This window comes from Ochotona princeps, chromosome 15 (genome assembly GCF_030435755.1).
Source record: "Ochotona princeps isolate mOchPri1 chromosome 15, mOchPri1.hap1, whole genome shotgun sequence".
NCBI lineage: Eukaryota > Metazoa > Chordata > Mammalia > Lagomorpha > Ochotonidae > Ochotona > Ochotona princeps.
In genome coordinates this window covers 43617430-43640587 of record NC_080846.1, presented here as the reverse complement: position 1 = coordinate 43640587, position 23158 = coordinate 43617430, and the positions used below count along the sequence as shown (strand labels likewise).

Below are 23158 nucleotides of genomic sequence, written 5' to 3'. Positions count from 1 at the left end.
GAAAAACCCCAGAATGAGCTTTGGTTAACTGCTAAGGAAATACTTTCTTTTGCATATGACAAGAAGGCCCAGGAGAAGTTAGTAAACGAGAAAATGGCGTCAGAAGAGAGATCGTCTGTGAGCCCTTTACTTCACATGTGCCAATCATGTTGTCAATCATCCTTAAGGAGCGAGGCGGTGAGGGTTGGCAGCTGCCATGAGTCAGGCCAGTGCAGGTGGAGTGCGGCCTTTCCTGGGGAGTTGTAGGCGAACTTGCCCCTAGAGCATGGCCAAGATCAGACCTGTCTCACCCAAGTCCTGGCTCCTCTGCCGCCTCCCCTCTGAGTTTCTCAGGCTCCTTTCCTTCTTACCCCCAATGGAGAGTAGCAGCCCCCTTAAGCCTCTTTAAAAAAAAAAGATTTATTTATTTTTATTGGAAAAGCAGATTTACAGAGAAAGATCTTTCATTCGCTGGTTTACTCCCCAAAGGGCCACAACGGCCGGATCTGAGTCGATCCAAAGCCACTTGCCAAGAGCTTCTTCCAGGTCTCCCACATGGGTGCAGGGTCCCAAGGCTTTGGGCCGTCCTCCACTGCTTTCCCAGGCCACAAGCAGGGAGCTGGAAGGGAAGTGGAGCAGACAGGATACAAACTGGTGCCCACATGGGATCCTGGCATGTGCGAGGCGAGGACTTCAGCCACTAGGCTAACGCACGGGCCCCCTTTAGCTTCTTCAAAACTTCTTATTGTGTAAGCTATATGCCATGTAAAATGTACCACTGTGACCATTTTTACATGCCTTTAAAAGTGTTCAGTGAAGGGTGAGCATTTGGCAGAACGGTTAAAATGCCACTTGGGACACCTGCATCCCATGAGAACCTAGGTTGGAATCTTGATCCTGTCTGTGATTCCCACCTTCTTGCTGGCACATCACGGATGCAGCAGGCAACGACCCCAATACTTGGGTCCCTGTTGCCCATGTGGGAGACCCAGACTGAGTTTTTGAGTCTAGCCTGGCCGAGCAGTTTCTCCATGTCTCTGACAATGTGTGTCTGTCTCTTGTTTTCAAATTTAAAATGCTAAGTGACATTAAGCACATTTCCATTCTTGTGTAAACATCACCCAAATCCTTTCCCCAAACTGGGTTATTACTGTAAAACTGGAATTCTGGCCCCCAACATGACATAGTAACCCTCTCTCCCCCACCCTCGGTGTCCTAGAGACCCCGCTTCCACTTTCCAATCTGCGGCTTTGACTGCTCTAGGTCATTCACATGAGTAGACTCAGAAGGTATTTGTGGTTTTGAGTCCAGCATGTTCCACTCTGCCTACCCAACTTCAGGTTTTACCAACATTTCAGTGTGGCTCCAATTTCCTTTCTGTTAGAGCCTGAACATGCCCTGAGCTTTCAAAAGCTGATAGAACCAGTCAGATTTCTAGGGCTGCCATTGTAAACCGAGCATCTTAAACAACAGAAATGTGTTTTCTCACCGTTGTAGAGGCTGGAATCCAAGGTCGAGGGGTCAGCAGGTTGCGTTGTCACTAAGGCCTCTGTCCTGGGCTTGCAGACAGCCGCCTTTTTGCTGTGTCCTCCAGCGGCCAGGGGTGGAGTGTGGGTACGGCTCGCCTGCTCCCTTGCTCACTCTCTCTGACTTTCCTCTCAGAGGGAACAGAGTGGATGAACCCGCACAAATGATCTCACTTGAAGTTAATCACCTCTGTAAAGCTCTCACTTCAAAAAGCGGTCATTTTGAGGCCTAGAGCTAAGGGCTTTCACCTGAGCATGTGGGGGCGGGGAAGACCCGGATCACATTGGCAAGCCTCCTGAGACACAGAATCCCAGCCGTAAGAAGCGCGCGGGCCACCTGTGGCGCGTGGGCTCACGTGAGGTACATCAGGTGTCCAATAGGCGCGCTGAGCTGCTTCTACAGGAACAACTGCCTTCACTCTGTTTCCTCAGGCTCTAATGTGGGGCCTCGCAGCACATCCTGGCTACCCACTACATGTCTGTGGTGTTGTTCCTCTGCTTTGGATTGTGTGGACGTGGGCAGCGGGCGGGAGCAGAGGTGGTTGCAGCATCACATTTAGTTACTACTGCAGGGAAAGGAACAACTGGGAGACAAACATGGACTTGAACTACCAGCACCTCAGCCAAATTGGGATTATGAAGTTTCCTGGTTTTACTTAAAGTATTTCAAATGAAAGAGGGAGGGGGAGAGAAAGAGAGAGAGAGATCCTTTCTACTGTTTCACTACCCAAATGCCCGCAGCAACCAGGGATAAGCCAAGTTATGAACTGAATCACCCCCCTGGGTGGCAGGAACCCAGGTATCTGAGACACCATTGTTGCCCCCCCCCCCGCCCCCCAGAACACAGATCAGCAGGAAACTGGAATCAGGAACAGAGCCAGGACTTGAACCTAGACACTCTGACAAGGGATGCAGGCATTTCAAGAGATGTCTTACTGCTATAGCACATACTTGCCCCACTTAGTTTTAAAGGTAGAAAAGCATGATGGTCATAACTAAACAAATGCGTGCAAAGCATTAAATGAACAAGTGTACTCAGTATTAAATGTAGATACTATGTCATTGAATCCTCCAGCAGGTATCATTAGTTTCTACTGCTTGGGTGGGAAACCTGGAGCCCAGAGCACTCAGTACCTTGCTAACTCTCCAGGTGCCAAAGGCAGGGACTCCCTTCAGCACCTACAACAGATCTGTGTGACAAGCACCAACATTCTCAGAAAACAGTTTCACCAGAAGTGTAAAGCGCTTGAGTTAGCATCATAGAAGTATGCTGGGAATAGGGGTGTGGCTAGAGGACAGAACGATCACTCTTTTGTTTAAAATGTTCCACTTCTTGGATGATGTCTGTGGCATTCGTAACTCCCAGTGTAAACTATTCTAAGATTTTGAGTGCCAGAGCACTTCTCCCTGAAGAATTAAAATAATGCAGATAGTACCTCTTGGGTGCAGCTGCACGGAGAATTTCCCATTGGTTCTCATCAAGGACTTTCAGAGCAAGTGTGCACCTGCTGCTTAGAGTTCCATTTCTCTAAGTGACAGATTTTTCCAAATGTTAGCATTTCACTCTTAATTTCCATCAGCTTATCCCCAGAATATGTAAGCTGCAAGGCACTTGGTGGGTGATTGGCTGTCAAGAGTTCTAGGAAGAATCACTCAAGATTAGGATGTTTGGTTTGTCATCCTAAGATGCAGAATATTTTACTCTTGAACTGGTAAGGAGACTCTAACCTCACCACATCACGCATCCTTCCAAGTCAATTTCAGATTTGTTCCTGTAAGAAATCAGTCAAGCCTGTGGCAAGCATCGAACTTCTGGGTCACTCCAGGAGCTTCTTGTTCATGAATAATCTCTGGCTTTTTGGCCCCACAACTTACACAGACTTGGATCTTGCATGAGCAAATTCAAATAACATGTATAAGGCCAGAAATACTGCAATATCCTCCTCAACGTTCTCTCAGTCTCGCCCTCTGTCACATGTTGAGTTTCATAGACCTCCAAGCGCAATCCCGTCTTTTACCTGCATTAAGATCCCACTGATGTTTTCAAAATGCCACGAATCCACATCAGAATGACCATGAAGTCTACTGACCACATAGCTCTTTCTGACAACAGGGGCATCGCTGCCTTGCAGCCAATGACTATGGTGCTGACCATAACTGCTGTGCCAAGCCAAAGGCACCCAATCTGGGCTGGACCTCAGGAAACTATCAGGTAGGCCAACATGAGAACACAATCCCATTAGAAAGCTTCCCAGAACAGGATCACATATCCAGTCAGCTTATCTTAAAGGCCAGACCCAGAGAAGATGACCTCAGAAACTGGCAAGAGGGATGGCCCCAGGAAGTGGGACAGGGGGGAAGGGGGTTTGAGTGGGATGGGACTGTCAGGAACAACAGTTTCTCCCCTTCAGAAGACTTCACATCCCAGGAACACAGTAACGAGCATTGCTGTGGTTTTGGGGTAGTCTTCCAGTTCCCCAGGAGACCTGAGCATGTAGCTGCTAAAATGGCTGACTTTGCTAACTCCCTGCATATGTGTGTACCCCTGCCAGAAACCCTTACTTATGGAAGTGTACTCATCACGTTTTCTGGCTTTATTTGTTCACAACCCAAAGATCTCAACACCATTGTCTAAGATGGACTTCAAAATCTCTTCCAAGTCTCCTCTTTGGTATGTGCTGATTCAATTATGCTTTTGCTATCAGTCTCCAATCCCGATGTTAAACTCGCTCAACCCATTTACCAAGTCCTATCAATTCCATCTCCACCACACAGCTTCAGAATATTAGGGGTGGTAGGTACTGCTCTCTGACCCGCCAAAACCTTAGCGGACATCACTAATTGATCACTGCACTCTTTCCCACTCACCTGAAGGTTAGCAGCAACAAGAGCTCTAGTCTTTGAATGATTAATCCTACACACACATCAGGTTCTGTGTTAAACATTTTGCATGCTTTATCTCACTTCTCATAAAACCTAGACTTTTGTTTTCCAATTGTACAGGCGTGAAAACTGACCTTCATAGAGAAGGCAGAAATGCCCGGTTCCCGCTTCTGGTCCTCCAGTCTCTCCCCACAACCGAAGCAGTGCGGAAGCCAAAGGACAGAGCAGCCGGGACACAGACAGGCCTTTGTGGAGTGGAGCAAAGCAGTAGGGTAGGAACTAGACCCGAGAACAAGCAAAGGATGACTAAAGGATGACTGGCAAGAAGTCCTTCCTGGTTCCACGGCAGAATGAATCCATCCTGGCTCAAGGCCACAGTGTTTGATCCAGGAATTTTTCTTCTGCATTTCAAAGTTTATCCTGTAGGGCCCAGCACCATGGCTCAACAAGCTAACCCTTCACCTTTATGCACCAGCATCCCATATGGGCACTGGTTCGTGTCCTGGATGCTCCAATTCACTCTCAGCTCCCTGCTTGTGGCCTGGAAAAACAGCAGAGGATGGCAAAAGTGTTTGGGACCCCGCACCCATTCAGGGGACCTGGAAGAGGCTCCTGGCTCCTGGCTTTGGGTCAGCTCAGTTGCAACAGCCAATTGAGGAATAGATAATCTTTCCCTCTGTCTCTTCTTCTCTCTGTAAATCTGTCTTTCCAGTAAAAACTTAAAAATCTTTAAACAAAAAAAGTTTCATTATGTAGTTAGACGTTTGTATATATTATATATTTGCAAGTTGTTGTCCTCTTAGGCCTACAGACTCTTTAGGTCTATTGGGTGAGACACAGTGAAATCAATGACTTCACTGTCATCATTTCTAGTGCTAGACTGCTCAATCACCATCTACTGAATGGTGAATGATCCGTATGCATGCCTGTGCCCTTCCAGCCTGAAAGAAGCTGCTGTGTATTAGCAGATGGACACAAACACCTTGCCCTTGCAGAGTCAATTTCACAGTAAAGTAAGAAATTTTAAACATGTTTTTATATGAAAACAACAAAAAACTGAGTAAAAATACAGAGGTTTGCACAGAGGGGCAGTGCTGGGACACACAGGGGGAGATTGGCTGGCCTGTCTGCCTTCTCACAATCTTGTTCTTATGGCAGCTCTACAAAATCATCTGAGACCTGGGATAGAAACTACTGGTTCTCAGGTGGCATGGTTGATCAGTAAAGTATTCTAAAACTAAGGGGATTCATATGGATATTGCCTGTTGGACACCTATTACAATTCTTTAAAGACTATTTCTGCTCTGGAAAACCACTGCAGCATTGCAAACCAAACATCTACAGACTTAGAGAAATTAAATGTAAAGATTGCCCTATTTGACCCGATAGAACCAAGAGTTGGCAGGATAATTTCCAAATCAATTTCCCCTCTGTCTGGATATATAGTGATAGAATGCATGAACAGACATCTGGAATCATATAAAAATCATGAAGCCACCTTTGATTTCATATGATTTCTACAAATTACAGGAACTCTCAGAGGAAATATTAACTTTAAAAAATGAAATTTCACTTGTAAAATTAAATTCAAACTTACATGAAACAGTAAAAAGAGTTTAATCATTTTAGGCAATAGCTTTACAGGAATTATATCCTCTTGATGTGCTAAAATTCATAATTCAAACAATCTATTAAAAAGGTACCTGAGTGCTGTCACAGCCTGTAAAATAATCTCATTTGCTCCAACAGTTAATCAGTTGATTTCCACTGTCAAAATTATATTTTTCAAAGGTTTCTGTGATCTTGTATTTGTAAATAACTGACATTGCTTTCAATGTTATCAATTAAAAATTAAGTTGTTAAAGATATATTTTTATGCTACAATAAAAGGATATACAAGAAAGCAAGCCAGATTAATCATGGTATCAAATTGATAAATCATTTTTATATATGACATAAATACATTTTGCTAACTTAAAAATGAATTATTTATGCATCATTATCATTTGCTATTTTTAAGTAAGAAATCATAAAAACATTTAGTCCCCGCCTTTCTCCTCTCTGCTTTTGGAATTAGAAGCTGGCACCTTCCTCTGGATTAGGCCCCACAAGTTATATAGCAGAATATTGCATAGTAAGCATTTTGTAAAGAAAAGAAGTTTATCTCCCAACTACTTTTTAAATTTTAATGTCACTTATTTGAAAGGCAGAGAGAAAAGAGACTTTTCCCTTTGTTGGTTAATTCCCCAAATGGCCACAGCAGCTGAGAATGGACCTAACCCAAACCAGCTGCTCTGGATTTCATCTGAGTCTCCCACGTGGGTGGCAGGGACCCAATCAGCTGCTGCCTCTCCAGGCACACATTCCAGGAGGCTGGAATCAGAAGCAGTGACAAGACTCCAACCCGGGCACTGTGATAGGGCCAGACATCTACCCCAGCTCACAGTTTGGAAACTGCAAGTGCAACATTCGGTGGCCCCATCTGCTCAGCCTCTGGTTAGGGCCCCTTTGGTCACCTCACAGAATGACAGAGCAGAAAATGAAACGGCCACACATATGACTCTTGCTAGTACAATCTCCAAAATGCCAGTATTAATCCCTTCTGAAGGTGCTGCCCGCAATGACCTACCTTCCCATCTTCTACAAGGCCCATTTCTTAAAGATCCCACCACTTCTTAACATGCCACTGGGGCCCCAAGCTTCCAGGCCACATACCTTTGTAGGGCACAAACTGTACCCCAACCATAGCACTGGCTCTGTCCAGGAACCAGGCAGATTTTCCAAAGCCAAGTGGAAAAACAGGAGGGAAGTGTGTCTACCTAGAGTCTCTCCAAGTGCGGTCTCTGGGTCAGGAGCAGCAGCATCACCTGCTGTCCCAGCTGGCTCAGGCTGCTGTAACAACATCCAAGGAACCAGTGACTTAAACAGCAGTCGCTTATGTTTCAGAGTTCTCAAGGCAGGGAAGACTAAGATGAAGGCAGCAGCAGGTCCAGTGTCTGGTGAGGAACCTTGTGCAGACTCCTGCTGCACGCTCACCCAGTGCAAGGTTGCGGCAAGGCAGTTCTCTGGGCCCTCTTTTCCAAGGATACTAAGTCCATTCATGGGAGCAAAGCCTACCCCCTAGCACATCATATGCCTCTCAGATAAATATTTAATAAAAAACTTATAGCGATGCCTGGATAATGACGCATGTGTAAACCACAAAGGCTGTGAAATAAACACATAGCAGCATCCAGACAGGAAGAAAACCTTGCAAGCACGGGCTAGGGCATCTTCTCAAGTTTGTACTCATCTCACCCTGTTACTGTAGCTCATGAAGAACTAAATTAGTACATCAGGTGGAAACAAGGACAATAATTTTAGCTGCTGGAGGTGAAGTAAGATGCAGAGAATGCTGGGCCAATGCTTGACACTGAGTGCTGGTTGAATACATGTCAGTTGTTATTTAGGATGTTTGTTGAGAGAGGACTGAAGGCTGGGAAACAACAGCAGATTCTTCCATGGACAGGGCCTCCCATACATCACTCCCTAGCGAGGCTATCTACCTCCTGGTCTGATTGTACCTGAATAGTGGGGGATAGTTCACTTGTGAATGGAAGGCATGAGCAGCAGAAGGGTGGAACCAGCCGCTCATCAGTGTATCCTGCTACAAACAGTGCTGATGGCCTACCAGGCTACAGCCCTTCGTAGTAACTGAAGTAGCAATGATGGTAAGAATAATAAACACTAAGGTTTAAATAGTGTCTTCCACTTACAAACTCATTCAGTCCTCCCACTAACTCCATGAATACTACTTTTATCCCAACTTGACTCCTGATGAAACAGATGCATGGGGAGATTAAGCAATGTGCCTGCAGAGCTAGTGAGTCAGGGAGTCACGGATGTTGACTCTGAGACAAAAGCTTCATTTTGCACAGTCATGAAGAGTGTTATGATAGCGTACCAGTGGACACAGCCTCCACCTCTGCTGATGCCTGGTTTAGGGTCTTAGCAAGGTGGGTCGTATGCATGTCTCTACTCCTCCCTGCTGGAGCTTGTGGAGAGACCTGCTTTGCAGCCCAGGACACAAGGCAGAGGCAGGCTCCAGCTCTGCCACCCCACCCACTGGAAGGCAACCAAGTCTCTGTGTGGGTCAGGCCGCCCTGATCTTCCACTGTAAGAGAACCAGGGTGTTTATAATTCAAGAAAACCCTGGCATCTTTACATCTGCAATGACTCCCCTGCTTTCCAACCCATTAACCCAGAGGTTCAGGGAGCTAGTGGAGCATTGCCACAGTGCCCTCAACAACAAATGCTCTCTGGAATCACGGCAACCCATCTGTTTTACTGCTTAGATTCCAATTCTTTGAAAACCGAGTCCATGGATGACAGCTGTGTGTGTGTGTGTGTGTGTGTGTGTGTGTGTGTGTGTGTGTGTGTTGGGGAGGGTGGGTAGATAGGAAGGGGCCTTCAGACCTGGAGTCAAACATCACCCTGTCCAAGAACAACATTTTAGCTGAGTTTCAAGATCAAATGGTTTTTTATTTGCATTTCACAGAACCAGTAGCATCCCACCTGCTAAACAGCCAGGGTGGGTTTCCCAGGTAGTAAAGCAGAACAAGGAATGGGAAGCAGATTGATTCTGTCCAAGTTACTTTGTTTCCAGAATGGGGGAGGGCCCTTACCTGCCTGCCTGAGCAGTGCCTCTTTCCATTGGGTGTTGTCAATCTCCTGACTATTGAAAATTGGCCCATTGTAAAGTTCAGTCAAGATTAGGCTATACTTTGCAGGAATGACTCCATTCTGGTCTTGTCTGTTGGGCCTAGTGTAGTTCAGTCACAAACAATAGTCTCCTATAAACTTCATTTAACCACTCAGGTCTCAGGGGAATACCCATCTAGGCCATGCTGTCAAAACTAGGAGATTCATTTCCTCTTGGTGCCCACAACAGTTTGCCCCAGATATATGACAATGGGCAGCAGAAGATCCAGGAAGGACGGTGGTCAGGCTTCCGACTAAGCAGGCTTTCCAAGAAAGCAACCACAACTTACCAAATCTTTTAGGGTGCTCCGTGGTGCTCCTGGGCAGGGCCTCTGCTGTGGCAGTCACAGCCACAGCTTGAGAGGCCCACAGCCTGCATCGCAATGCCTGGGCTTTCAGTACCTGCCCCACTCCTGATTCTCACTGCTGCCCCTCTGCACACTAGGAGGTAGCCACAGATGGCTCGAGTGCTTAGGTCCCTGCAACCTATGTGAGAGACCTGGATTGAATTCCTGACTCCTGGCTTTGGCCTGGTCTGACCCTGACTGGGAAGGGGTTTTGGGGGAGTGAACCAGTAGATGGGCCTGGTCTTGGGCCTGGCACAATGACTAAAATCCTCCCCTTACACATGCTGGATCCCATATCGGTGGCTGGTTTGTGTCCTGACTGCTCCATTTCCCTTTTAGCTCCCTGCTGGTGGCCAGGGAAAGCAGTGGAAGATGGCCCAAAGCCTTTAGGACCCTGTGGCCACATAGGAGACCCGGAAGAAGCTTCTGGCTCCTGGCTTTGGATCACTTCAGCTCAGGCCATTGCAGCCACTTTGGGAGTGAGTCAGCAGATGGAAGATCTTTCTCTATGATTCTCCTTTTTCTATAAATTTGCCTTTCCAACAAAAATAAATAAATCTTTAAATTAAAAAAATACTTTCAGATATCTATTTATCTGAAATAAATAAACAAGTAAGAAGGTAAAAGAACCATTCCTGTTCCTGCCTCTTCCTTAGCACTTTCTGTTTCTCTTTCATTGAGATCGGCTCTTCTTTTCTGCGCCCCTCCCTTCCCTGTGGTCTTTCTTCCCTACTCTCCATCATCCTCCCTTGCCTGTAGGCTCTTCCTTAGAGTGTGGGTTGTACGATGCTGTTCCCTGCTAGTTATGTTCCCAGCAGGTGAATGTCAGAGAAGCAGCCGGTGACACCTGGGACACTTTCCACCCAGTCCTCAACTGCTCTTTTCCAGAGGCCTGGGCATCCTCTGTCACCCCCTTGGGAAGGCCCTGCTCCTGAGTGACTGCTGATTGCTGTGGACTGCCCTGTACTCCCCAGCTGTCCCCTGCCTGCTCCATGCTACACTGGGTGCTTCTGGTCCTTGCAGACCACCACCAAACTACCTTTCCTGAATGCCCCACACAAGCAGAGAGGGCTGGATCTCTTTCTAGGCCTGATATGGATGTTCTCAGGGGGCTTTTCTGAGAAGTCCACTGGGAGCTCCCAGAGGGCAGAGCAGGCAGTACACAGTCAGGGCTGATCCTGGCTGGATTGCCAGGCCTCAGGGAGACTAACAGGGCACAGGGAGGGTAAACCACATCTTCCTTCATAACACAGCTTTACCTCCTATTTGCCACGTTCTCAGAATGGCCCAGTAGTGGGGTGGGTGGGGTGGGTGCCAGGGCAGGTGGGGAGCAGATACCCCTGCCCTTTCTGAGGGTCCTTTGGTTCCGCCAGGAAGGAAAGTCACCAGAGAATGAGTAATCTTCCAAGCACCCCACCACCACTGCCACCACCACTGGGAGACACTGCAGCGTCTCACTGCTGACAGCTATTTCCTTGCCTCCAAACCAAGGCTGTTCTGCGTGCTGGAGTCGGAGTGAACACAGCAAGCCTGCAAGGGTCAACTCACCAGGGTCTTCCCTCCCTCCCAGGGGACGTACCCAAGTGGCTGCGGGGGAGGGGAAAGGCACCAGTGAGCACTTCACCCACTCCATCTTGTCCTGTGCCCTGGCCCTGCATCCCACTGCCATTTCAGGGTGCTGCACTCTAGGCCGTGCTTTCTGCTCTCCCCGCTGGAGGACAGCCATGCTTATTGAGTGCATTTCCAAGAAAGCAGTTGACGGGGTTGGCAGTGCTATTCCTGGAAATGTTCAATAGGCCATCTTCTGGCAGACGGACGGGTCTGAAGGGAGGCCGCGTGCTCCGCGCACTCAGCGCCATCTCGGCCCCCAGCCCATTCCCAGGTGCCTCTGAGCCACACCATTTCCAAATAACACGGCCGTCAGCCGGCTGGGGGCTGCAGGGCCTCTGTGGAGCTCACTTCCTCCCCGCCAGGACGGCTGCCAGCGGGCTGGGCTTGCTGCTAAATGAAGACAGGCACCCTTGTGACTATAAATTATACAACACATCGGCTCCCGCGCATGCACATCGTAGCCCGCAGGAAACTCCGCAGTGGACGCTGTTTGGCCACTGCCGGAGGGTGCTCTAGACCGCGGCTTAGCCCTTGTGGCTGCTCTGGGAGAGGGGCCAAGCCTGTTGCTGGGCAGAGGAGCTCTTGGCAACAGCAGGGGGATTGGAATTTCCCTCAGAGGCTAAGCAGGGCCCAGGACTTTTCAAAGCTTGGGATGGGATGCTGCTTGTCCCAGGACCCTGAGACTTGTTGTGGGATGTTTTTCAGCGTATCTGGCCTCTGCCGACTGGATGCCACCAGGACCCCTCCGTAGAAGCAAGTGGGATGGAAGTGGACATGTATACACACACACACACACACACACACACACACACACACACATACTGTGACAGTACCAAATTCTCCTGGATGCTACCAAATGTCCCTCTGGAAGACCTGATGGCCCTAGCTGACAGCCACTTGAATAGAGGAAGAAAGAGGAGCTCTGGGGTGATGCTAAAGAGATGATGTCAGTATATTCTTCAACTCCAGGCAAGATGGAGTGCCTGGGTATACTGACATGGACCTCAGTTTACTCATCTCTGAAATGGTAAGATGGAGCAGTGGACTCACATGTCATGTGGAGGCCAACCGAGGCAGGCCTGCCAAGTGCCCTGGGAGGTGTTTAAACCCCAGATAAAAAAAAAAAACACAATCGACTACCACATGGTGACACCAAGAGGCAAGGTCTCCTTTGGAAAGAGAGGCCAGCTATTTATAAACCTCCCCAACTTTTCCACAGACACAAACATGCACTTTAGAAAGCTTTCTCTCTCCTTCTGCCCCACCTCACACACATTTCCCTTCTGAATTCAAACAAAATTCTGAAAGTGAATGAACATGGTTTTCCCCTATCTTCCTTGAAAGCAGTTTTGAATTTGGGGGCGGGGGGAGGAGATGTGGGGGAATTGGATTCCTCCAGCAAAAGAACAAGAAGTGGCAGGGTGGGATGTCCCTCTAGTTCCATCCCTCCCAGATTGCTAAGCTTTTCTAACATGATCAGTAACAAAAAGTGATCTTGAAACGCCACCACCCCCTTGAAAGACACTGTTGCTTTAAGGGACCTCTGCTGGCATACAACTCACTTGCTGACTTCAACCTACTAGCTTTCAAGGAACTGTACAGAAACCTTTAAAAAGGCTGACATTTCTGTTCTCACTGGCAGAGAAAAACAAAGGAAATGGTAACCTGAGCTCCCCCTGAAGGTGAAAAAAGCAAGAAGCCAGTTCAACCAGACAAGGCCACCCTGTCCCAAACAGTCTCAGGGACCTTGTCAAATTCCAGGCAGCTGCCAGCCTTCCTCTGTAGCCTCAGCTGTGTCCTTCCAGAAGGTCCAAGGCCACATTTGCTTTGGGAAACAGGACACTGTGATTAATCAAAGAAAACAAAAACAGCTTTGCTTGTCATAACGGCCCATCAGAGGGGCTTTTCTAGGAAAAACCTTGATCAGGCTGTTCCTTCTATTTCCCCAAAGGCTGCCAAGGAGGTATCCATGGGAGTTCATTCCTCAACAGTCCCTTCCCAGAAAAAGGTTTCATTATGCTAACTCACTCAAAGCAGCAGACATGGCCAATCACCAGGCAGCTGGCCTTGTTCCTGTGCCCGAACTCAAGGTATTCACCTGCTTCTACTGGATCATTCTGCTCAGACAGCCTTCCCAGGAAGGGCCCAGAAGGATGAGAACCTCTGAACCAAAGATGGGAGAAGGATGAGAACAGGCAGGCAGGCAGGCTGCCTCCCCACCCCCAACACACACACACACCTGGGGGAGAAGGAGCCACAGTAACATCCTTGTCCAGGCAGACAGAAAAATGGCTTGAGACAGGAGACCTTTGAGCCACTGCCTGTGGTGCAAATTTTAAGGGAACTGAATAAATTCAAGTTATAATATTTGAAGGCAATTTAATGGCATTAAGCAAGCTATTTTTAAATCAGGATCTGGTTTCACAGACATTGTGCGTGCCTCAATGATCAGCATGCATTTGACTCTGGCTTTGGAAGTTCTCCTTGGAAGAGCTCAGGGAAGCAGAAGTGAGTTTAAGAGGCTCAGATGCAGAAATGTGTGAGCAGCCCTGATTCTCCTCCACAGCGTGGGTTTAGGACTCCCCACAGAGGTTACTGGGACCGAAGAAAATTTTGTTTACAGGAGCGTTTCACAATGCATAACCTTTGGTATCACTGAAGCACGTAACAGAGTCTAACACTAATGCCAGTAATTATAGTAGTGGGTGAAAAGGAGCACTCGTGGACTAAAGGCAGGGGAGAGAGAGAGCATGAGGCCAGAGCCAGGCTGGGAAGTGGGAGGAGCCAGGATTCTGGAACTGAACCTGCATTCGAGTCTCAGCTCAGCTGCTTGCAGCCTGTCCAGCCACAGCCTGTTTGGCAATCTCTCTGAGTCTTGGTTTCCTTGGCCTTCAAATGGAGAAGCTAATGGATTGACCACGAAGCAATGTGTGCACAGCACCCAGTGTGCTCTGGTCCAGGCTGAGTGTTAACCCTCCCTGCGCACTCCAGTTCCTGCCCCAGATTTCTCCAAGGAAGAGAAGGCCAGGGGAAGAGAGGAGACAAGACAAGGTATGAAGACAAACAGAGGGGAAGAGGAAACGAGGAAGAGGGCCACGGCACACCCAGATCCTGTCCTAAACTGAGGCTCCTCAGAGAGCAGCTCAGTTCTAGTTTCCCTGGAAACAGTCAAAGAAAGACTCAATAATGTGTTTGCCATGGATCTGTACTGAATACATAAGCCCGACTCATTTGTTTTTCCTGCTGTAGAGTACTCTAGAACATGCCAGTATTTACATGTCCAGTCTACTGATGGTGAACATTTAGTTATAAAGGGGAAGACTGATTCAGTGCTGGAAATGTTTTAATTTCCAATTTCTAAGAATTTCTAAGAATGGTGGGGAGCACAGAGAAATTCTGTCCACAGGTCTTATTTTTCCATATCCAGCTAGGATTCCTACTGATTCTACCAAACTTCCAGGCCTTGCCCTTCAGGTCAGGGGCAGCTAGGGTTTCTGGGAGTGGATGAAGTTCATACATGTGGAAGAACCAAGCACAGTGAGCAGGTGCCGGGCACCTTGGGGCAGTGCAGATCTTGCCACCCCCAGGGTCTCACTCCATGCCCTGAGACCCTGCCTTGGACTGCACAGGCAGCCACAGACCTGGTGCTGGAAACATAGGGGAGCCTTGGACAAAAGATATTCCATGGAGGGTAGGTTCTGCTCCAACGACTGAGGCACTGACAATGGAGGCTCTGTAAGGGAACAGAGAGAAAGCTTTACGTCGGGGGAGCCATGGGTCACACTGGCTAAAGCGGGTTGGTTCATTTCCTTATTTAGGATGGGAGAGAAAAGCAGTACCAAGAATCCAGAAAGAATAACTATTTTGGAAATCATTTTTGCTTTTCAGGACATGTTCCTCTTCCTCCTACAGATCTGTGTCTTAGGGACTTTTTGCTTTGGCTACAAAAGATAGTGTGCATTTCCTGGTACCCACCTGCTCCATGGGAGTGATCCACAGACCCTCCCGCTACATGGTGAATCCAGCAACACACACCATAAGGCTGGGATTATAAGTAGGGACCAGAGTAAGTGGGTGAGGCACAAAATTTCAGGAGACAGTAAAATACACAGTAATTGAAATAAGGAACCCTCTAATATGATATTTGGGGGAAAAAATACCAAATGAAAAAAGAATCCATGATTTAAAAAAAGAAGCCTTCTCTGGGTAGAAATCCAGGTCCAGGGCAACTGGGCAGTTTCTGGTTCAGAAGCATTTGGGTTGGTGGCCGATGACGCTGCAGGTCAGGGAAGATGTGCCCACCACCCCAGCAGCACACATCTGTTCTGCAGCAGGATGGTTGGGTCCAGTCTTCACCACGTACCAGAACACATAGGCCCTCACAGGGTTTCAGGTGCAGTTGTGGCCATGGGCGTCCTGGACCTTCCCTGCTAGGCCAATCTAGTCCAGTCCCTGCTTGGGACCCTCCCAGAACTCCCAAAGTCATTGCTAGAGGGCATCTTATTTTAGTTCCTCCTAGGTTGCTTTCTTTTTGTTTTGTAATTACTTTTCAACATTTGAAAAGTGTGGAATTTTCAAAAGAAATCCATATTTTAGCCTATTTTTAAAAGCCCAGTTTTCTAGATGGTCCTGAAAATTCTAAATAGGAACCCAGTTTATGCAGTGGGTTAAACCATCAGGAGTGATGCTAGCATCCCATATCAGGGCACCACTTTGAGTCCTGACTTCTCTGTTTCTGATCCAATTCTCTGCTAATGTATGTGGAAGGCAGCGAAGACGTTCTGAGTGTTTGCGCCCCTGCCATTCTCATGGGAGACCTGGATGGAGTTCCAGGCTCCTGGATTCGTTCTGTTTCAGACTGTAGCCACTGGGAAGTGAACCAGTAGCTAGGAGATCACTCCCTCTCATTCTCCTTTTCTGTGACTCTGCCTTCAAATACATACATACATACATTTTTTTTAAGATCTATTTTATTTTATTGAAAAGTCAGATATACAGAGAGGAAGAGAGACAGAGAGGAAGATGTTCCATCCACTGATTCATTCCCCAAGTGAGCGCCATGGCCGGTGCTGCACCGATCCGAAGCTGGGAACCAGGAAATTCCTCCAGGTCTCCCACATGGGTGCAGGATCCCAAGGCTTTGGGCCGTCCTTGACTGCTTTCTCAGGCCACAAGCAGGGAGCTGGATGGGAAGCAGGGCTGCCAGGATTAGAACCGACGCCCATATGGGATCCTGGCGTGTTCAAGGTGAGGACTTGAGCCACCTCAAGTCCCATAAATCTTTTATGGGACTGCACCGGGTCCCATAAATCTTTTTAAAATTTGAAAACCTGATTGCAATGATAGGATGAAATGATTCTCACCAAGAATTTTTTTCCCCATCTTTGGACCCTGACAGCAAATCTACACGCACTCTTCCCAAAGCTTAGAAAACATACATAACTTGTTTAAATTCATTTGGCTAACAAATAACCTAGCCAGATTCAAAGTCTGGGGATTTTGACTCTAGGTCCCAGGATCTCTAATTTCTGTATCTTCTACTATGTTGGGAGGTATGGACTAAATTGCTGGTTTTCAAACATTCCATGCAGCCTCGAAGGCCCTTGGTAGGTGTGAATGACATGAGGTAGGAACTCTTTCTTCCTTACCCCAGCAAGCTGGCTCAACCTTTGAGCCTCTCGCCTCTGTCAGGATGGTGCCTTTTTCTTTCTAAAAACCATTCTATATGCAGATGTTCCCTGACTTATGATCGAGCTATGTCACAACAAATTCATTCAGTGGGGAAAGAAACCCCACTGCTCATAAAGAAAGTCCAAATGAAGCCCCAAGCCTCAGTGGTCTCCTTTTAGCTTCTCTCCATGGCACCACGATTCCCTAGCAACAGGCAAACCTCTTCTTTCTGCCATTTTCAATTTTCCAGGTATCTCTTCATATATCTCTTTAACTGTACTGCTTCCAGTTGCAATGTTTGCCCAACTGGGACCTGGCTGTGCCATGGCTTAAATCCATTGCATGGCCAAGTGTTCAAAGACTTGGGAACAGGGTAGTCAAGGACTATCCTCTAAGACCTGAGGAAGGCGGATGGGCCAACAACAGGTGGGGCACACCGCAGACAAGGGAAGTAGTGATGGGAAGGATGGCAGAAGTTACAAGTTCCTGAATCTGATAGGTGGAATGGCTCCCTACTTCTTGTCTCGGTCATCAAGAGTTCCTGTTGTGGTTACTTGTGAACTAAATGTCCCCAAAGGCAGTAAAGCATAGTGGGAAGAGCACTGGGGTGGGGACCAGAGCTGAGCTCTTTCACTGGAAGGTGCTGCAATATATATAATCTCCTGGTGCTTTAGTGCAGTGGGTAAAGCCACAGTTTGTGACACCAGCATTCTATACAAGTGCCAGTTCAAGTCCCAGCTGCTCTGCTTTTGATCCAGCTCCCTGCTAACGTGCCTGGGAAAGCAGTGGGTCATGGACCAAGTATCCCTACCACCCATGTAGGAAACCCAGATGGAGCTCCAGATTTCTGCATTTGGTCTGGATCAGTCCCCAGATGTTGTGGCCATTTGGGGAGTGAACCAGGGGATGAAAGATCTCTTCTACCACTCTGCTGTTCAGATCAATAAAATCCTTCTTTGTCTTCTTTTTAATGTGCATTGCATCTCTCTACATTCCTCACCCAATAGTCCTGAGACTTTTGGTAACACAAATAAATGCCTTCAGTGATCAATTAGGACGGAGTCCTAACTCTAACTTAATATGAAGGTGAGCCCCTGCCCAGCCAGCTAACCTGCTTCCCTCAGTGCTCCACTCAGGCTGAAAAGCTTTCATTTGCCAACCACTGCATTCTCTCACCTCTACCTCTTTGTGTGTGGCCCTTCTTCCTTGAGGAATGTATTCCACTAACTACAACTCATCCTTTGGACCCAACTTGGATGGCACTTTAGCTAGAGAGCTTTTTTGGCCTTCCGAGATTGAGTCACAAACCTCTCTACTGCAATTCCATGGGCATTCTGTACTACCCCTACTTTAACTCTTCCTCTAACATACATGCATTTCTTGTTAAATTCCCCCAGCCCTCCTCAAAAAAAAAAAATCAGGCTATGAACTTTATGAAGGCTGACACACAATTCTGTTCACTATTTTTTAAAAAGATTTATTTATTTTTATTGGAAAGTCAGATATACATAGAGGAGGAGAGACATGGAGGAAGATCTTCCAACCACTGATTCACTCCCCAAGTAAGCACAACAGCTGGTGCTGCACTGATCCGAAACCAGGACCCAGGAACCTCCTCCAGGTCTCCCACGCAGGTGCAGGATCCCAAGGCTTTGGGCCGTCCTCGACTGCTTTCCCAGGCCACAAGCAGGGAGCTGGATAGGAAGTGGAGCTGCCGGGATTAGAACCAGCGCCCATATGGGATCCTGGCATGTTCAGGGTGAGGACTTTAGCCACTAGGCCACGCCACCAGGCCCAATTCTGTTCACTATTGGATCCCCCATACCTTGGCCCATGGCCAGGGATATAGTATATGTTCAATAAACTTAATTTTCCTGACTAAAGTGCTTAGATCATCAAAAGTCTGAGTTGTCTTTTACCAAAAACATTTAAAATCACTACCAGGAAAGAGAATGCTTGCTGAGGAAAATAATCCAGTCAGACGCAAAAGTCAGACTGTGTTCTAACAATACCAAGAACTGACTATTAACACCTTGGCAATTTGCTAACTTCTTGTCTTCCTAGAACACTACATATTTGGGAATTTGTACAAGTTGTGAAACAAAATCTTTATGTATTTGAGAACTTTCTGAATTTCACTTAATTTCTTCTTGCCATATTAACATGGTTTCACAACCTTATTTTAGATCCTCTGTATTTCACTGTGTTCTTTACCCTCCACTTATTACTAGCCTTGGCCTTGAGGTCTCTTCCTAATGTAATTATCTGGAAAAGGATTATTACTGCCTCTGCCACATGTAAGAAAACTGGGAGTGGGAGAATTCTCTCTCCCCTCTCTCTCTCTCTCTCTCTCTCTCTCTCTCTCTCTCTCATTAAGCTTTATTTGAAAGGCAGAATTACTGGGACTAAGTAAGACATAGAGAGACAAATTTCTTTCATCCACTGACTCCAAATGGCTACAACATCAAGGGTTAGACTGTGCTGAAGCCAGGAGCCCAGAACTCCAAGCGGGTCTTGTATGTGGGCGGCAGGAACCCAAGTACATCAGCCATTTTCTCTGCTTTCCCAGTCTCAGGTGCACTAGCAGGAAGCCAGTGCAGAAGCTAAGCAGCTAGAACTCAAATCAACATCATGTGGCATGCTGGCATTACAGCTGAAAGCATAACACACTGTGGCATGAGATGTCATGTCTGATATTTCCTTTTTAACCAATATTTTGACTTCCACACCTGCTCCCCTTACTGCCATCCCCAATCACAAGTTTCCAAACTCTGGATCACGGTAATCTTTTTCTCTCACTTTCAAAAAATAGATAAATGGTCAGATTCAAAATTCAATGGATCCTATCTGGCGTGAGACCACGGAGAGTGCCAAGATCTGCAGCTTTCTCTTCCACACAGCAGGAATGTCACCAGTCTCATACCTTACTCTATCTTGAATGTGGGAGACACTAAACAAAAACTAATGCCCTTCCCAAACACTCCTGTTATAAATTTTATCCATAACTGTATAAGGATTCTTATGGAACATCTGCAGATCTGTTATGATAATAAATCGCTCTTGTTAGCTGGAGCAGTCACCAGATAGTCTAGATATCCACATATTCACCCATGCGCCAATGCTTGGAAAGCTCCTAAGAGATGATCAAATGATTTGCTTTCCTTCCTCCAAAGGGATATTCATATAATGTGCTTCTTCTGTGGTCACAGGGACACAAGGGAACCTCATCCCACAGAGAAAATAGGGACACTGACTTGGGTGAGGAAGTCAGGTGAAGCAACATCATACAAGCAGGGAGTGGGATATTCAAGGACAGCGGTGGTTGATAAATGCTCGAGGCAATGAAAGGTAAGAAGTGAGGGGCATGGCAATCTTAGGTTGGCCAATTCAGATTTCTAAAGACTGATTTCTTGCCTTTGCCTAGAACCTTGGGCTCTACAAGGGTCTTCCACAGACCCTTGTAAATATTACTGGTAAATATTACTGTACACATTTCTCAGAAGAAGAAACTGGGAACTGGGCACCCTGATGACCAAAGCTTAGGCAGGATGGGGCGGCTAGGACTTCACCTCTAAGAGCAGTCATCTTTCCATGACGCTGTTGCCTGTTACATGGCTTGGAAAGAGGAAGACTCCAGCTAAGCTCACAGAAAGCACACAGTGCTCTGGACTGGATGCAGCTGAAGGGAGTCCTTCAAAGTTTCACGTGTTGGAAACTTGGTCCTCAGTGTAAACTCAGTGGGAGATGGCTGGAACTATTTTTTTAAACTGATATTTAAAAAATATATTTGAAAGAGATGGGAAGAAGGAGATATCCCACCCAACTAACTCACTCTCTAAATGGCCACAATAGTCTGAGCTGGTCCAAGTTGAAGCCAGGAACCTGGAACTCAACTCAATCTAGTGCTCTCACAAGAGTGAGACCCAGGTATTTAAGCCATCACTTGCTGCTTCCAAGGATATGTGTTTGCAGGAAGCTGAAATAAGAGATGGATCTGGAACTTGGACCAGGCATACGAGAAGCAATTTGGCATTCTTAGTGTCTTTACCACTGTATCCCTCACCTCTATCCCCCATCCCACACCCCTATCTCCACTATTTTTTCAAAATGAATTTGGTTGGGCTTCTCAGAGGTGGGACCTAGTTGGGGGGAGGGAGGCGGATCTTAGGTCACTGGAAACACTGCCCTTGGAAGTGATTCAGGTAGACTCAGGGAAGCCTGGGCTAGTTCTCCATTGTGGACTGCTGGAGGAGCGAGCCTGACCCCTGAACCATGGCCTGGTGTGTGTCTGCTGATGTGATCTCCTGCTATGTCACACACTTGTGCCATTGTGTGCTGTCCCCCATAAGACTTCTGCCAGGACTGTGCCAAAGCCAAACCATGCCCCTGAATCTCCAGATCAGCAAGCTATAGATCCATTATTCTTCATAAAGTTCCCAAACTCTAATTTCACTACAGTAATGAAAAATAAACCCATCACAGTGCCACAGAGGAAAACTCACCTGACTGAGGCTAAAATGACATTGGCCTCACTCCTAATTATTAACTATTAGTATGTTTGCTTACCTCTGAGAACAGTCAGCAATAAACAATTCCAGTTTCCTTTCCAAGTCTCTATTTCTTCAATGTGTCTCTTTCGTTGTTTTAATTTGCGACCCACATGCCTGTGGCATAGAAGAAATGCCTAGAAAATAAATTTGGAGTTCATCACAAGTTCGGCAGCAATTTTGCATCTTTGACCTGATGTGACCACTGTGGCTGAATTTCAAAGCTGGGGTTTTCATTCCTGGCTTCTTGGAAACAGGCCTTGTTAAACTTCAGTTAACCACTCCATCTCTCCTGTGAAGAACAAGAGTGATCAGACATTCTGTACAGGAAAAAAAAAAAAAGAGCACTCAGGGACTTTCTCACCTCTTCCTGGCTTTCCTACCCCAAACCCAAGTTAAGTGGAAATGCTGATGTGACTGGTCTCCACCACCAGAGACCAGACACAGAACCTTCTAATTAGCGAGCAGGTTGCCATACCTTGAAATGGTTTGTTTTCTTCTCTGCTCTCAGCAGCTGTGTGAACAAGCAGGCCCAGCCTTCTCTCTTACTAGCCACCTCCTTCAAGCAAGTGTCTAGTGACAAAAGTAAATGCTATGTTCTTGTGTCACGTTATCACCTGTCCTCCATGCATCCTCCTTAAGCCTCCAAGATAGAACTTTGGGAAAGAACAGAAGGTTCTGCTTAGGGCTCCACCTACACCACACTCTTCTATTCATTCTTATTTTAAAACTTGGAATGGAGGGTCATGGGTGGTGGCTCAACAAACAAAAATTAGTACTGCTTTAATTGACTCCTGCCCTCTGTCTTCTCTCTAGAGAACTGTGTTTACTTCTCTCAGATGAACCCCGGTGAGTCTAATCCTGGTATTCATTTCCTGTGATAGTACGCCTCTTCAGACACTGTGACTGAAAGAGCATGGCTTCTGTCTTGCTTGTTCTCTCTCTCTTGGATTACTCTCTCGGGGAACCCCAGCCATCACATCTACGAAAAAGCCTGCAAGAGTCCTTTCCAAGAACTTGGCTTTTATTGACTTTCTAGGAGCCCTCTTCTGACTGCCCCTTCCTCCTCATAGTATCTGTTATATATTAGGTTCCCTGTATTTTCTTACTGGGTTAAAGAAGAAGAAGAAGAAAGACATTCCTTTTTATATTTGAAGTCATACCTCATATTTTAATTATTGCCAAGTGTAGGGTTTGAACTTCTTTTTCAGCAGAAAGCTGAATGTGGCAATTTGTGTTAAATCCCATAGTTGTTTTAGATCACTGAATAAGTCTGTGTGTGGGAATGAAAAACAAACCTAAGAAGCTTCCAGACTTAACACAGAAGTTCCCAAATGTCCTTCCTAATTACATAGAGTGATCTCTCCTTCACAATGAATAACTTCATGTTTTCCCTACTTTGTTCACATCCTCATTAAATTCCATCCAGTGTTAATCAGATTATACTTAATGAAGTTGAATGTTTTGCCTCCCCAAATGCATGAACTCCATGTCTTTTCCTGTTGTCACTTTGGTTCTGTTTTGACTCATTTCACAGTCCCCTGAGATGAGCAGATGTTCACTCTGCAGACAGTGTGCCTTGAGAAGACAGAAGAAAGAAGGGGAAACCACGGAGTCCTGTCTAGCATTTTGTTTGTTCCCTAAATGTGCCTTCTTAGAACTCAACTAAACTGAGCCACAGGCCCCAGGAAACCCTGCCCTGATCGTGTTTCTGTGAATTCCCTTTTCCTTCCCCTGACAAAACTGTCTTTGCAAGTTGGTCAGTTGATTTACATGGAGGCACTGAAAAGCTCAAAATGTCAACTCAGAAAGAGGCCAGACCTGTTTTCAAGATAGTTAAGAAGACAGATGAGAC

At 46.7% G+C, this 23158-nt stretch overlaps 1 long non-coding RNA gene across 1 annotated transcript; it reads right to left on the bottom strand.

Annotated features, from left to right (window-relative positions):
* Window positions 1-2928: 2928 nt before the first annotated feature.
* On the bottom strand, window positions 2929-21592 carry LOC131482090 (uncharacterized). The gene is made up of 3 exons (XR_009246761.1): window positions 21323-21592; window positions 7104-7280; window positions 2929-3144 (listed from the first exon to the last, which is right to left on the bottom strand). It is a non-coding gene; the product is annotated as an uncharacterized LOC131482090 (long non-coding RNA).
* Window positions 21593-23158: the final 1566 nt, after the last annotated feature.